The sequence below is a fragment of the Bos indicus x Bos taurus genome, chromosome X (assembly GCF_003369695.1).
Source record: "Bos indicus x Bos taurus breed Angus x Brahman F1 hybrid chromosome X, Bos_hybrid_MaternalHap_v2.0, whole genome shotgun sequence".
NCBI lineage: Eukaryota > Metazoa > Chordata > Mammalia > Artiodactyla > Bovidae > Bos > Bos indicus x Bos taurus.
Window position 1 is genome coordinate 69,763,803 of NC_040105.1, and position 15,915 is coordinate 69,779,717.

General features: G+C 38.7%; 1 protein-coding gene and 2 pseudogenes across 8 annotated transcripts in view; 2 read left to right on the forward strand and 1 right to left on the reverse strand.

Moving 5' to 3' along the window:
- ATRX (ATRX, chromatin remodeler) overlaps positions 1-15,915 on the reverse strand; it is a 285,940-nt gene that overhangs the window by 239,011 nt on the left and 31,014 nt on the right. The gene's annotated exons all lie outside the window — the stretch shown is intronic.
- Positions 7,614-8,328, forward strand: LOC113887181 (annotated as a pseudogene).
- On the forward strand, positions 8,380-10,028 carry LOC113887180 (annotated as a pseudogene).

Genomic DNA, 15,915 nt, shown 5'->3' on the forward strand with positions numbered 1-15,915 from the left:
ACAAGCTCAAAGACTGGCCACATACTATGGCACAAAACTAACCTCAACAAATTTAAGAATACAGAAATTATTTCAATCACATCTCTGATCACAAAGGAACGAAACTAGAAATCAACCAGAGGAAAAGAAATGGGAAGTTCACAGCAATACAGGCCTTATTCAAAAACATAAGAAAAATCCCAAACAAACAACCTAACCTACCCCCTAAAAGAATTAGAAAAAGAAGAAGAAACAAAACCTGAAGTCAACAGAAGGAAATAATAAAAATCAGGCAGGGCATAAGAAAAAGAGAGATTTAAAAAATAAAAAAGAATCAATAAAACCAAGGACGAGTTCTTTGAAAAAGTAAACAAAATTGACAAGATTCTGGCCAGCCTCACCCAGAAAAAAGAGAGAGAAATCAACAAAATAAGGAATGAAAAAGGAGAAATCTCAAGTGATACTTCAGAAATACAGAAAGACCTAAGAGAATACTATGAATAATTATACGCCAACAAATTGGACAACCAAGGAACTTCCCTCGTGGTCCAGTAGCTAAGACTCTGTGCTCCCAATGCAGGGAGCCCAGGTTCAATCTCTGGTCAGCGAACTACATCCCACAGGCTGCAAGGGTTCACATTCTCCAACGAAGAGTTTACAAGTTGAAACTAAAGATCCCTCATGCCAAAATGAAGACTGAAGATCCTACTACCAAAATTAAGAGCCAGTGCAGATAAATAAGTAATTTTTTTTTTTTACAAAACAGAAGGGTTATGGCTTCCCTGCTGGCTCAGTGTTAACGAATCCGCCCACCAATGGAAGAGACACAGGTTCAATCCCTGATCTGGGAAGATCTCACATGCGGTGGAGCAACTAATCCCATGTGCAGTAACAATTGAGCCTGTACTATAGAGCCCAGGAGCTGCAACTACTGAGCCCACACACTCTAGAGCCTGTGCTTGGCAACAAGAGAAGCCACAGTCACCACTAGAGGAAAGCCCAAACAGCAACAATGAACCAGCACAGCCAAAAATAAATAAATAAATGAGAAGGGTTAAGAAGTCCACATATAATAAAAACTTAGATCAAAATCAACTGAAAAAATTTTAATTTGACACCTCAGAAGAAATGGACAACTTTCTAGAAATATACAGCCCACCAAAACTGAATGAGGAAGAAATAGATCATTTAAACAGACTGATAACTAGAAGTGAAACAGAATCTGCTATTTAAAAAAAAAAAAAAATCCCCTACAAACAAAGGTCCCTGGACCAGACAGCTTTACAGCCAAATTCTACCAAATATACAAAAAACCTATACCAATTCTTCTCAAACTCTACTAAAAACACTGTAGGGGAGGGAACAATATCAAAATAATTCTACGAAGTCACCATCACACTAATTCCAAAACCAAAGACACTACCAAAAAAGAAAATTATAGGCCAATATTTTTTATGAACGTGGAATAGCTCCTCTAGGCCCTCCTGTGCCCGTACAGCCACCACTCCTTGGACATGGGGTAGCTCCTCCCGGCCGCCGCCCCTGACCTCAGACATGGGGTAGCTCCTCTTGGCTGCTCCTGCGCTGTGGCAGCCTGGCACTCTCCGCCGCGGCCCCTGACCTCGGACGTGAGATAGCTCCTCTCGGCTGCCGCCCCTGACCTCCGACGTGTGATAGCTCCTCTCGGCCGTTCCTGCGCCGTCGCAGCCTGGCACTCTTGGCCGCTGCCCCTGACCTCGGACGTGGGGTAACTCCTCTTGGCCGCGGCCCCTCGGGCATGGGGTCCTCCCGGCTTCTACCCCTGACCTCGGACGTGGGGTAGGTCCTCTCAGCCGCACTCTGTGCGCCCATCGCAGCCGCCCGCGTTCTGTGCGCCATCGTAGCCACCCACACTGGTTTTTCCCGTGGTCATGTATGGATGTGAAGAATTGGACTGTGAAGAAAGCTGAGCACCGAAGAATTGATGCTTTTGAACTGTGGTGTTGGAGAAGACTCTTGCGAGTCCCTTGGACTGCAAGGAGATCCAACCAGTCCATTCTAAAGGAGATCAGCCCTGGGATTTCTTTGGAAGGAATGATGCTAAAGCTGAAACTCCAGTACTTTGGCCACCTCATGCGAAGAGTTGACTCATTGGAAAAGACTCTGATGCTGGGAGGGATTGGAGGCAGGAGGAGAAGGGGACAACAGAGGATGAGATGGCTGGATGGCATCACTGACTCCATGGACGTGAGTCTGAGTGAACTCTGGGAGTTGGTGATGGACAGGGAGGCCTGGCGTGCTGTGATTCATGGGGTCGCAAAGAGTCGGACACGACTGAGCGACTGAACTGATTTTTTAATGAATATACATGAAAAAAATTCTCAACAAATATTAGCAAACTGAATCCAACAACACATAAAAAACTCCCATACAGAGACTTCCCTGGAGGTTCAGTGATTAACACTCTGCCTGTCAATGCAAGGGACACAGGTTCGATCCCTAGTCTGGGAAGATTTCACATGCCACGGAGCAACTAAGCCTATGTGCCACAACTACTGAACCCACATGCCACAACTGCTGAGCCCACATGCCCTAGAGCCTGTGCTCTACAAGAGAAGCCACCACAATTAGAAGCCAGCACACCACAAGGAAGAGTTTCTCTACTGGCATAACTAGAGAAAGCTCAAGTGCAGCAATAAACATCCACTGCAGTCAAAAATAAATATAAATAAATAAACAACCTGTTAAAGAAAAAAAAAAAGGTCATACACCATGACCATGTGGGATTCATCCGAAGTTCACAAGGATGGTTCAACATATGCAAATCAATGTAATACACCACATTAACAAAAATCTGGAGTCAAAAACAACATGATCATCTCAATAGGTGCAGAAAAAGCATTTGACAAATTCAGCATCCATTCATGAAAAAAAATCTTAGCAAACTGAGTATATAGGGAAAATATCTCAACATAATAAAAGCTATTTATGACAAACCCACAGCCAATGAAATATACAATGGGAAAAGCCAAAATGCCTTTCTGCTAAAATCTGGAACAAGACAAGGATCCCACTTCTACTCAACATAGCATTGGAAGTCTTAGTCACAGCAATCAGACAAGAAATAAAAGGTATCCAATTTGGAAGGGAAGAAGTAAAAGTGTCACTACATGAAGATGATATGATAGAATATATAGAAAACCCTAAGTACTCTACACAAAAACTACTAGATCTAATCAATGAATTAAGCTAAGCAGTAGGATACAAGATTAATATCCAGAAATTGTTTGCATTTCTTTACATGAACAATGAAATGTCAGAAATGGAACGTAAAAAAAAGTTGCTTTAAAATTGCAACAAAAAATAATAAAATATCTAGGAATAAACTTAACGAAGTGAAAGATTTATACATTGAGAACTATAAAACATTAATATAGAAAATTAAAGAGAATTCAATGAAATGGAAAGATATGCCATGCTTTTCGATTGGAAGAATTAACATTGTTAAAATGGCCAAGACTAGCCAAAGCAATCTACATATTTAATGAGATCTCTATCAAATTACCCATGACATTTTCCACAGAACTAAAACACATAATCCAAAAACTTATATGGAACCAAAAAGGACCCAAAACCACCAAATCAATCCTAAGGAATGAAAACAAAACAGGAGGCATAACTCTCCCAGACTTCAAACAATACTACAAAGCTACAGTAATTAAAAAAAATAGTGTGGTATTGGTACAAAACCAGATATACAAATAAAAATAACAGACTATAGAGCCCAGATGTCTACACACTTAGAGTCAATTAATCTTTGACAAAGGAGTCAAGAATATAAAATGGGGAAAAAAATCTCTTTAGCAAGTGTTGCCAGTAAAGTTGGATAGCTGCATGTATTTCAATGAATTTAGAACACACAGTCGCACGATGCACAAAAATATATTCAAGTAGCCTAAAGACTTAAATATAAGTCTTCCAAGGCAATAGAAAAAATAAACAAATGGGACCTAGTCAAACCTACCAGCTTTTGCAGAGCAAAGGAAACTATTTCTATGGAATGGGAGAAAATATTTGCAACTGATACAACCAACAAGGGCTTAACCTCCAAAATATACAAACAGCACATACAATTCAACAACAAAAAAAGCTATCCAATTAAAAAATGGGCAGAAACCCTTAATAGCCATTCTCCAAAGAAGACATACAGATGGTCAAACAGCACATGAAAAGATGTTCAACATCACTAATTATTAGAGAAATGCAAATCAAAACTAAAATGAGGTATCACCTCACACCAGTCAGAATGGCCATCATTAAACGTCTAGAAACAATAAATGCTAGAGAGTGTATGGAGAAAAGGGAACCCTTCTACGTTGTTGGCTGGGAATGTAAGTTGGTGCAGCCACTATGGAAAACAATATGAAAGTTCCTGAGAAGATTAACATTAAAATCACCATATGATCTAGCAATCCCACTCCTGGGCATATACCCAGACAAAACTATAAGATACATGCACCCCTATGTTCATAGCATCACTATTTACAATAGCCAAAACATGGAAACAACCTAAAGGTCCACTGACCCATGAATGAATAAAGAAGCCATGGTACATATATACAATGGAATATTACTTAGTCATAAAAAAGAACAAACTAATGCCTTTTGCAGCAACATGGATGCAAGTAGAGATTATCATACTAAGTGAAGTCAGAAAGAGAAAGACAATACCTTATCATATCACTTATATAAGGAATCTAAAATATGGCACAAATGAACCTATCTACAAAACAGAAAGTCTCATAGGCACAGAGATCAGACTTCTGGTTGCCAAGGCTGGGGGGAAGGGGAGTGAGAAGGATGCACTGGTAACTTGGGGTTGGTAGATGCAAACTATTACATTTAGAATGGATAAACAATAAGATTCTACTGTTTAGCAGAAAGAACTATATCCAATCTCCTGACATAAACCATAATGGAAAAGAACATTTTGAAAGCATGTATATGGACTCCCTGGTGGTCCAGCGGTAAGAATTCACCTTGCAATGCAGGGGACACAGGTTCAATCCCTGGTCAGGGAACTAAGGTGGGATTGAACAACTAACATTGTTCCCACCTGGCAATCCCACATGCCAGGGAGCAACTAAGCCCACAAACCAAAACTACTAAGCCCAAGTGCTATAGAGCCCATGAGCCACTACTAGAGAATGCATGTGCCACAACTACTGAAGCCTGCACACTCTGGAGCCCACAGGTTACAACCATTGAGTCTGTGTGCCACAACTAAGAGTCCACATGCCACAAGGAAAGATCCTGCATGACGCAACAAAGATCCCACCTGCTGCAACTAAGACCTGAAGCAGTCAAATTAATTAACTTTTTTAAAAATATGTACATGAGAATAACTGAGTCACTTTGTTGTACAGCAGAGACTGACACAACATTATAAATCAAATATGTTGTTGTTTAGTCACTGTGTCCAACTTTTGCGACCCCATGGACTGTAGCCCGCAAGGCTCCTCTGTCCATGGAATTTCCCAGGCAAGAACAGTGGAATGTATTGCCATTTCCTTTTCCAGGGGACCTTCCCAACCCAGGGACTGAACCCACATCTCCTGCATTGGCAGGTGGATTCTTTACCACTGAGTCACCAGGGAAGCTATAAATCAACTATACTTCAATAAGACAAAAACAGGAACATTCCTTTGGTTAGTAGATAAAGGTATTTATAGCTAACAAAAAATAAATAAAGCAATGCAAAACATACTACTTTGCTCCATTTCCCTTATAGAAACTTGAAAAAATTGTGAACATTTTCCTTTAAACAGTAAGCAAACTGCATGAAGAAATAAACATGACAGTACAACTTACTAGATGCTATAAAAAGTGTTAAATGGGGCTTCCCTGGTGGCTCAGTGGTGAAGAGTCCGCCTGCCAATGTAGGAGACACAGGTTGGATCCCTGATCTGGGAGGATGCAACATGCCCCAGAGCAGCTACAACTCTGCACCACAACTATTGAGCCTGTGCTCTAGAGCCCATACTCCACAACAAGAGAAGCCAAAGCAATGAGAAACCCAAGCACTGACCACAACTAGAGAAAAGCCCAAGCAGCAACAAGGACCTAGCACAGCCAAAAATTAATATAAATAAAATTTTTAAGTGTTAAATGCAATACCTCTTTTTAATCTATCAAATATTCAATGGAAAAATGACTATTAATTGTAGAATAATATGCTATGAAATACACACTATCATATATGGTCAACGGTAATACAAGGATTTAGAAAACAATTTAGCAATAAGTCTTTGATATTCTCTTGCATAATTCTGCCTCTTTTTTATCTACACAAATAAAATAATTCTAAAGAAATAACTTTAATCACAAGACATTGATCTATGAGCTATTTACAACGGTCAAAAAAACTATGAATACTTAAATGTATAATAATGGCTCAACAGTCATGCCTAAGTCATACAATACCATACCAGCCATTTAAATTCCAAAAAGTTCAATTACAATATAAAAAATACTTCATGCTACAATGTTTAACGAAAAAAAGCAACTGAACATGAAGTATAATCACAACTATGTTTCAAAGTAAATAAAAATTTGCAAAAAAATAAAAACATTAATATTACCTGTGTGATAAAATTTCAAGTGATACTTTTTCTTCTACATTTTTGTAATATAATAAATTCATTGCATTACTCCTAAGTGCATGGAGATATAGGTTTTAAATTAAATAGTAATTCACAATTGACTTTTCACTAATCCAACAGATTTTCCACAATTCATTTACTACAAGTTTACTATTCATTCAAGTATGTCTATTAACTTATGTCCTTATTCAAGTAAAATTACAAAAAGTCCTTTTAACTGCTGGCAAGTATTAACTATGCAAAAATATAAAATAAAGCCTAATTTTCTATAAACTTTGTATGCCTTGATTTTACTCTCAAATGTGATAAAGGTCCAAACAGGTTGCTGCTATGCCAATGAATACCAATCACTGGAAAATCAAACATTAGGGTAAATGGTGGAATTTTTCTTAGCCCACACTGTCTCGGGTTTCCTTACATAACCATGACAAATTTTAACATCCATTTTATACACACTGACCTGATTTAAACTTCATGAAAACTTTATTACAGGGAACCAAGGCTCAGAAAGGCGCTTATGCCTGTACAGTGAGGGGCTGTGCCTGGCCCAGTCTTCCAGCCAGGAGGGCCCACAGCCTCTTCATCCTGCTCCTTCTGCACTACCAGGGTGGGTGGATGTTGGATATTCATCAGACTTAAATAGATGCCCCAGCTCAGGTCTCATTTTACTAGTGAAAAAACCCTAGAGTGCAGGACATATGGGAATAAAGCAGGACAGGTCTGGGTACCAGAAGGATCTACTGCTTTCAGGTATCTGCTCTCAACAAGGTTATGTGCTACTCTCCAGAGCAACATCTCTGACTGTGATGAAACACTCAACTACTGGGAACCAACACACTACCTCATCTATGGGAAGGGGTTTCAGGCTTGGGAATATTCCCCAGCTTATTTTTAAGATTCTTATTGGAGAAGGAAATGGCAACCCACTCCAGTACTCTTGCCTGGAAAATCCCATGGACGGAGGAACTGGTAGGCTACAGTCCATGGGGTCACAAAGAGTTGGACACAACTGAGTGATTTCACTTCAAGATTCTTGTATTTTACATTTTATAATGTCTACTAGCTTTTGTGAGCTATTTATGTGAACTCTACTTTTACAAGGCTGTGTGTAAGAAGTTTGGGTTGCATGTGCATCAAATGTTAGCCTTCTTGGTTCTCAGCACTGACATCTTTTGCTCATTATCAGCATTCCTTCCTAGAAGTTTCTGTTTGTACACTACCTTGATAGTTATGACTGGCTGGTATACAGACAAACTTCCATTAATATACTTGGATTAGCAACTGGGGCTATCTTAGGCTGGCCATTCAGTGTAGCTCTTGGTTTACCTATTGCCTCTGATTTGCTGGTCATGAAACAGGTTGGAAGAGTTTCTTTCATTGGTTGCTGTTTGCCCTAATTCTCCTTCTGGTGACTGTGGTAGTCACTGACAGCTACTATTACAGAAACTTGGTGACTGCACCACTCAACATTGTTTAGTATAATGTCTTTACTCTTCATGGACCTGATCTTTATGGTACAGAATTCCGGTATTTTTATTTAATTAATGAATTTCTGAATTTTAGTGTGGTCTTCGCTCACTGACATTTTTTATAGAATACCTACTGCAGAGATTTCATGATCAGAATTTAGGCCACCAACACTGGCTTACCTGGTAGCTCAGATGGTAAAGAATCCACCTATAATACAGGAGACACACATGACATGGGTTCGATCCCTGGGTTGGGAAGATCCCCTGGAGGAGGACATAGAAACCCGCTCTAGTATTCTTGCCTGAAAAATCCCATGGACAGAGGAGCCTGGTGGGCTATAGTCCATGGGGTCACAATGTCAGACACGACTATGCAACTTAAGACTTGGTTCCAATGTATATTTCAATTATAATTTTCTTCATCCAGCCTCATAAAGAAGAGAGAGTTCTCTTCCCTGTATATCCATTTATATGTCTCTGTGGTGCTGTGGCACTTTCTGCACTTCTGAAATGTTACCACTTCATGGTTCAGCAATACCGCCTGGAGCATGATACTGTTTGACATCAAATTGGCTGGTGTTAGGAACACTCTTCCTGTTTAGACTCTTACCTTCTTCCTGTTCTGTGGCACTGTTCAGAGGGTATTATGGGCCCCTTGATTTGTATCCAGAATTTTACTGAACTGCCACAGACCCAACCATCCACAGTGTCCCAGAAGGCCAAGCTGTTTATGTCTGTAAAGGGAAAAAAATGGTATAGATTTCCCAGCAGCTTCCTTCTGCCCAATAACTGGCAGCTTCAGTTCATTCCATTACAGTTCAGAGGCCAGCTACCAAAACCTTTTCCAGAGGGAACACTGGCCTACAGATTGTTCCTACTGATATGAATGACCAGAACCTAGAGGAGCCATCCAGATATACTGACATCAGTAAATGCTAGTGGATTTGGACACCATGAGAGTAACAAACCAGGAGCCAAAATATTCATCCAATAGAGAAGAATGGATCAACTTGGCCTACAGACCATTCCTTGATGCTTCCAGATCTTCAAAGTTCTATGTCTCTTCCTGTCAGATCAGTATACAGTGCATGCAAACTATACTATCCTCAAACCCCAGAAAGCAAAACAAACCAAAGAAAAGTGGAGGTTAGCACCATGCCTATGGCCCCAAAGGATAATCATCTTGTTAAATGGTGATTCCACAGACAGGACTCTCTCCAGGTCATTGCTTGTAACATTTGTAAAAAAGTCTGTCTGATACACACACACAAAAAATACACTTATTTGGTAAATGAAGTAAGCATTTAGTAAAAGCAAATTAAATAATTTGCACTTGTAATAGAAAATCAGGAATTCTATCTCTAATCAAAGCCAACCCTATACTGCATTCTTCAAAAGAAGTGAAGGCATAGTGACTAATTAACTTAATGAATAGGAAAAGTAGTTATGCTAATAGATAATTCTCAAAACTCAGAATATTTCAAAAATGTATTGATACCTTCAATTACTATAGCATACGTTTCCAAAATTTTTCATCTTTGTTCATTGCTTTATTATTTTGCATATATTCATTAATTTTTCATTTAATTTTTAATAAAAACACTATGAATACATTAAATTACCTAAGTTCTCTAGTTTTACTACGCATGATTAATCCACTGAGCTTACCATACTATCCTTATTTGGATACAGCAGCAATTAAACATAAGGTGCTAACAGTAAGAAAAACAAATCGTTTTAAATTCAATTTCTAAAACTTCCAACTGAAATTGGAACCTGATTCTCACAAAGATCAAGCCCTGAAAGATGTTACACAAGCATTCTAAACAAAGGAGAGGATCCGGAAAAGCCGCAGTTACATTATTTCACATGGGTTCATTTATTTTAAAAAGCCAAAACAAACAGAAAAAAAAAAAAACAGTGAGCTACAAAAAGTAAGCAGCTTAGAAGTCTCACTACTATACTCACAACAAGAAAAAAGATAAATTGAAAATCAGTAAGTTTTCTTAGACCCATTAGAGACCTGAGGTCACAGGTTGCTGTTGTTTAGTTACCAAGTTGTATCTCTTTTGCAACTGCATGGACTGTAGCCTGCCAGGCTCCTCTGTCCATGGAATTTTCCAGCAAGAATACTGGAGTGGGTTGCCATTTCCTTTCCCAGGAGATCTTCCCCACCTGAGGATTAAATCTGTGTCTTGTGCATTGGCAGGCAGATTCTTTACTGCTGAGCCACCAGGGAAGCCCAAGGACACAGAACATATCACCAAAAAAAAAAAAAGGAAAACAGGCAGATACAGAAAATCACATTTTTTTCTGAAGTGAGAACACTTCAACAGTAACTGATGAATTATGGGAAGCCAAAAAGGATTAGCCTGAGAGTTTAAAAAAAAAAAAAAAATCCTGGGTTCCCAGTTGGAATGGGAGGCACACTTTGCTGGGTTTTACCTACAGGAGTCCCAAAAGGTTTTCAGGTTTTCATGAGAAAGATCTGAGGGGAAAAAAATCCTACTGCACCTTAAGTAGAAGGAGGGGAAAGTAACCATATTAAATATTAAAATACACCCAGAACATTCTCTTTTTAACAAAGTCATGCTCTCAAGGTAAACTACTACACCACAGCATTATCTACCTAGAGGAAGAGCAATTAGACAACCTCAGCCTCCTCCAGCTTTCCTACCTCACCTAAGTAGGGAGGGGAAAGGCTAAGAAACATTTCTGAAGGTCACAGCCCAGGGACAAGGGCATAAGATCAGTTTCCCTCTCCAACTCCTGGGATTTAATATAATAAAATAGAATTACAAATGGGAAAGCTATAAGATACAAATTCTGTTTAAGAAGGAATTCTTAAGAATACCCAAAGACAAAAGGGAAGAAAAAAAAAAAAAACTAAAACAAGGAAACTAGAAGAAATAAAGGCTCTGGTATAAACAGCTACAGCAAACTTTAAACACAGCCTCATTCCTTGCCATGTTAACATAAAAGCTCACACTAAAAGCCTGACTACCTCATTTCTTATTACATACAGCTTTCAAAAAATTACAAGTCCTACTAAAAGGCAAGAAAAAACACAATCTAAAGTCACAAAGAGAGCATTAGAACCAGACTCAGAGAAGACAAAGAGTTTTGGAATTATCAGATAGGTAAATTTTAAATAACTATAACTAATACAATAAGGATTCTTAAGGGATAAAGTGAGCAGCTTGCAAGAATAGATGTGTAATGTAAGCAGAGATGAAAACTCAAATAAAGAAAAGAAAATGCTACAAAGCCAACACACTATATAAGAAAGAATGCCTTTGATGGACACAGCCAATGAAAGAATCAATGAGACTGAAGAGGAAAGAATCAGTGAGGATAATGTCAATATAAACCTTTTGAACTGAAATGCAAAGAGAAAAAATAATAAAAGGGAACAGAAAAACTAATAACTGTAGGACAATTACAGAAGTTGTAGCATAAATGTAACTGAAATACAGAGAAGAATGAAAATAGCAGAAGAAATGTTTGAAATAAAAGAACGGTGGAAAAGCTTCCAAAATTAATGACAGATACCAGAGAAGAAGGATATCAAGCAGTGTAAATACTAAATATCTACACCTAGTTTTCTCATATGCAAACAGCAGAAAAACAAAGCCAAAGAGAAAAATCTTTTAAAAAGCCAGGAAAAAAAATATTATCTATAGAGGATCAAGGATAAGCATTCGATCTTACATATTGTCCAAAACCATGCAAGCAAGAAGAAAGCAGAATGAAATATCTCACCAAGCTAGAATAATGTATCCAGTAAAATGATTCTTCAAAAGTAAAAGAAAAATAGACTTTCTCAAACAAAAACCAAAGGCATTTGTTGACAGTAGCTTTTCCCTGCAAGAAATGTTGAAAGAAGTTCTTCAAAGAGAAAGAAAATTATACAGGTCAGAAGTACACACCTACATAAAGACAGGAAGAGAGCATTAGATGAGAAATAAGTGAAGGTAAAATAACATCTCTCATGTTTCTTATCCTTAACTGACTTAATAGTCAACTGTCCAAACTAGTAATAGCAAAAAATGCATTGGGTGGTTATAGCTTATGGATAAGAAGAGGAATTGGGAATACTGTTATAACGTATCCACACTACTTGTGAAGAGGTATGCATGTGTGCTCAATCACTTTAGTCATATCTGACTCTTTGTGACCCTATGAACTGTACCCAGCCAGGCTCCTCTGTCATTAGATTCTATACATAAGAATACTGGAGTAGGTTGCCATGCCCTTCTCCTGAAGTGGTATAGTGTTATTTAAAAAGGGTCTGAGATTAGTTATAAATGTATATTGCAAACTATAAGGCAATCAATAAAAATGTTTAAAGAAGTATAATTTATAAGAAGAAATAAAATGAAATCATAGAAATGTTCAATTAAAACCAAAGGACAAAAAAGAAGATAAAGAAGAAAACAAGCACAATGAACAAAGTTATAAACATGGCAGGTATTAAACCAATTACATCAAAATTCACTTTAATGTGAATGATCTAAATTCACTAAGAGTCAGAAAATGTCAAGAACATGAGGTGGATATAATCAGATGTCAGAGTTGACTCAACCAAGACTCATATATATGTTGTCTTTATATATATTTAAAGACACCACTTTAAAGACATTGACTATAAATAAAGAGAAGCTAAGGGAAATACGGAGTTATTCTTTATAGGGTATAGAGGTTCAGTTTTGCAAGATGAAAAAGATCTGGAGATTGGCTGTACAACAATCTAAAAATGGCAAAAATGTACATAACACTATTGAAATGTAAACTTTAAAAAGGTTTATGTTATGTGTACCTTATCACATTTTTTTTAAAAAGTAAATGGATGTCTATTCAAGTCCTTGGTACACTTTCTGAGTTGTGTTTTTGCTGCTGAGTTGCAAATTTTCTTTATGTATTCTGGAAATTAAACACTTGTCAAATAAATGATTTGCAAACATTTTTTCTGTGGGTTGTCTTCTCACTATGGAGACTGTGCTTTAACACACAAATTTTTTATTTTAATTAGGTCCATATTATCTATTTTTCTTTTCTTGACTCTGTTTTTAGCATCTTATTTAGAGACCACTGACAAGCTCTATACAGTCAGCAAAAACAAGACCGGGAGCTGACTGTGGCTCAGATCATAAACTCCTTATTGCCATATTCAGACTTAAATTGAAGAAAGTGGGGAAAACTACTAGACCATTCAGGTATGACCTAAATCAAATCCCTTATGACTATACAGTGGAAGTAAGAAATAGATTTAAGGGTCTAGATCTGATAAACAGAGTGCCTGATGAACTATGGATGGAGGTTTGTGACATTGTACAGGAGACAGTAATCAAGACTATCCCCAAGCAAAAGAAATGCAAAAAAGCAAAATGGCTGTCTGAGGAGGCCTTACAAATAGCTGTGAAAAGAAGAGGAGTGAAAAGCAAAGGAGAAAAGGAAAGATATACCCATTTAAATGCAGAGTTCCAAAGAATAGCAAGAAGAGATAAGAAAGCCTTCCTCAGCAATCAGTGCAAAGAAATAGAGGAAAACAACAGAATGGAAAAGCCTAGAGATCTCTTCAAGAAAATTAGAGATGCCAAGGGAACATTTCATGCAAAGATGGGCACAATAAAGGACAAAAATGGTATAAAAGAAGCATAAGATATTAAGAAGAGGTGGTAAGAATACACAGAAAAACTATACAAAAAACATCTTCACGACCAAGATAATCACGATGGTGTAATCAATCACTCACCCTCACCTACGAAGCCAGACATCCTGGAATGGGAAGTCAAGTGGGCCTTAGAAAGCATCACTACAAACAAAGCTAGTGGAGGTGATAGAATTCCAGTTGAGCTATTCCAAATCCTGAAAGATGATGCTGTGAAAGTGCTGCACTCAATATGTCAGCAAATTTGGAAAACTAAGCAGTGGCCACAGGACTGGAAAAGGTCAGTTTTCATTCCAATCCCAAAGAAAGGCAATGCCAAAGAATGCTCAAACTACCACACAATTGCACTCATCTCACACGCTAGTAAAGTAATGCTCAAAATTCTCCAAGCCAGGCTTCAGCAATATGTGAACCATGAACTTCCTGATGTTCAAGCTGGTTTTAGAAAAGGCAGAGGAACCAGAGATCAGATTTCCAACATCCGTTGGATCATGGAAAAAGCAAGACAGTTCCAGAAAAACATCTATTTCTGCTTTATTGACTATGCCAAAGTCTTTGACTGTGTGGATCGCAATAAACTGTGGAAAATTCTGAAGGAGATGGGAATACCAGACCACCTGACCTGCCTGTTGAGAAACCTGTACACAGGTCAAGAAGCAACAGTTAGAACTGGACATGGAACAACAGACTGGTTCCAGATAGGAAAAGGAATACATCAAGGCTGTATATTGTCACCCTGCTTATTTAACTTCTATGCAGAGTACATCATGAGAAATGCTGGACTTGAGGAAACACAAGCTGGAATCAAGACTGCCAGGAAAAATATCAATAACCTCAGATATGCAGATGACATCACCCTTATAGTGGAAAGTGAAGAACTAAAGAGCCTCTTGATGAAAGTGAAAGAGGATAGTGGAAAAGTTGGCTGAAAGTTCAACATTCAGAAAACTAAGATCATGGCTTCCTGTCCCATCACTTCATGGCAAATAGATGGGGAAACAGTGGCTGACTTTATTTTTTGGGGTTCTAAAATCACTGCAGATGGCGATTGCAGCAATGAAATTAAAAGATGCTTACTCCTTGGAAGGAAAGTTATGACCAACCTAGACAGCATATTAAAAAGCAGAAATTTTACTTGTCCACAAAAGTCCATCTAGTCAAGGCTATAGTTTCTCCAGTGGTCATGTACGGATGTGAGAGTTGGACTATAAAGAAAGCTGAGTGCCAAAGAATTGATGCTTTTGAACTGTGGTGTTGGAGAAGACTCTTGAGAGTCCCTTGGAGTGCAAGGAGATCCAACCAGTCCATTCTAAAGCAGATCAGTCCTGGGTGTTCATTGGAAGGACTGATGTTGAAGCTGAAACTCCAATTCTTTGGCCACTTGATACAAAGAGCTGACTCATTTGAAAAGACCCTGATGCTGGGAACGATTGAGGGCAGGAGGAGAAGGGGATGACAGAGGATGAGATGGTTGGATGACATCACTGACTCAATGGACATGGGTTTGGGTAGACTCCAGCAGTTGGTGATGGACAGGAAGGCCTGGCTTGCTGTGGTTCGTGCGGTCACAAAGAGTCAGACACGACTGAGCAAGTGATTGGAATAGTACAGACAAATTCAAGGCCCTTAAGTTTTCTAAGGGCCACAGTTTTAGCTCTGAAATTTAGGTATTTGATTCATTTTTAGTTGTATATGGTGTAAGGTAACACTTCAACCTTCTTTCTTTCACATGTTGATATTCAATGGACACCGCACCATTTATTAAAGAGAGTATCAAGATGGGTACAGAGCTTTTGGTTGGGAATGATGGAGTTCTGGGTAGATGGTGGTGGCTGTTACATACTGTCAATGTATTTAATGCCTGCTGCTGCTGAGTCACTTCAGTCCGACTCTGTGCGACCCCATAGACAGCAGCCCACCAGGATGCCCTGTCCCTGGGATTCTCCAGGCAAGAACACTGGAGTGGGTTGCCATTTCCTTCTCCAATGCATGAAAGTGAGAAGTGAAAGTGAAGTCGCTCAGTCATGTCCGACCCTCAGCGATCCCATGGACTGCAGCCTTCCAGGCTCCTCCATCCATGGGATTTTCCAGGCAAGAGTACTGGAGTGGGGTGTCATTGCCTTCTCCATTTAATGCCACTGAATTGCAAATTTAC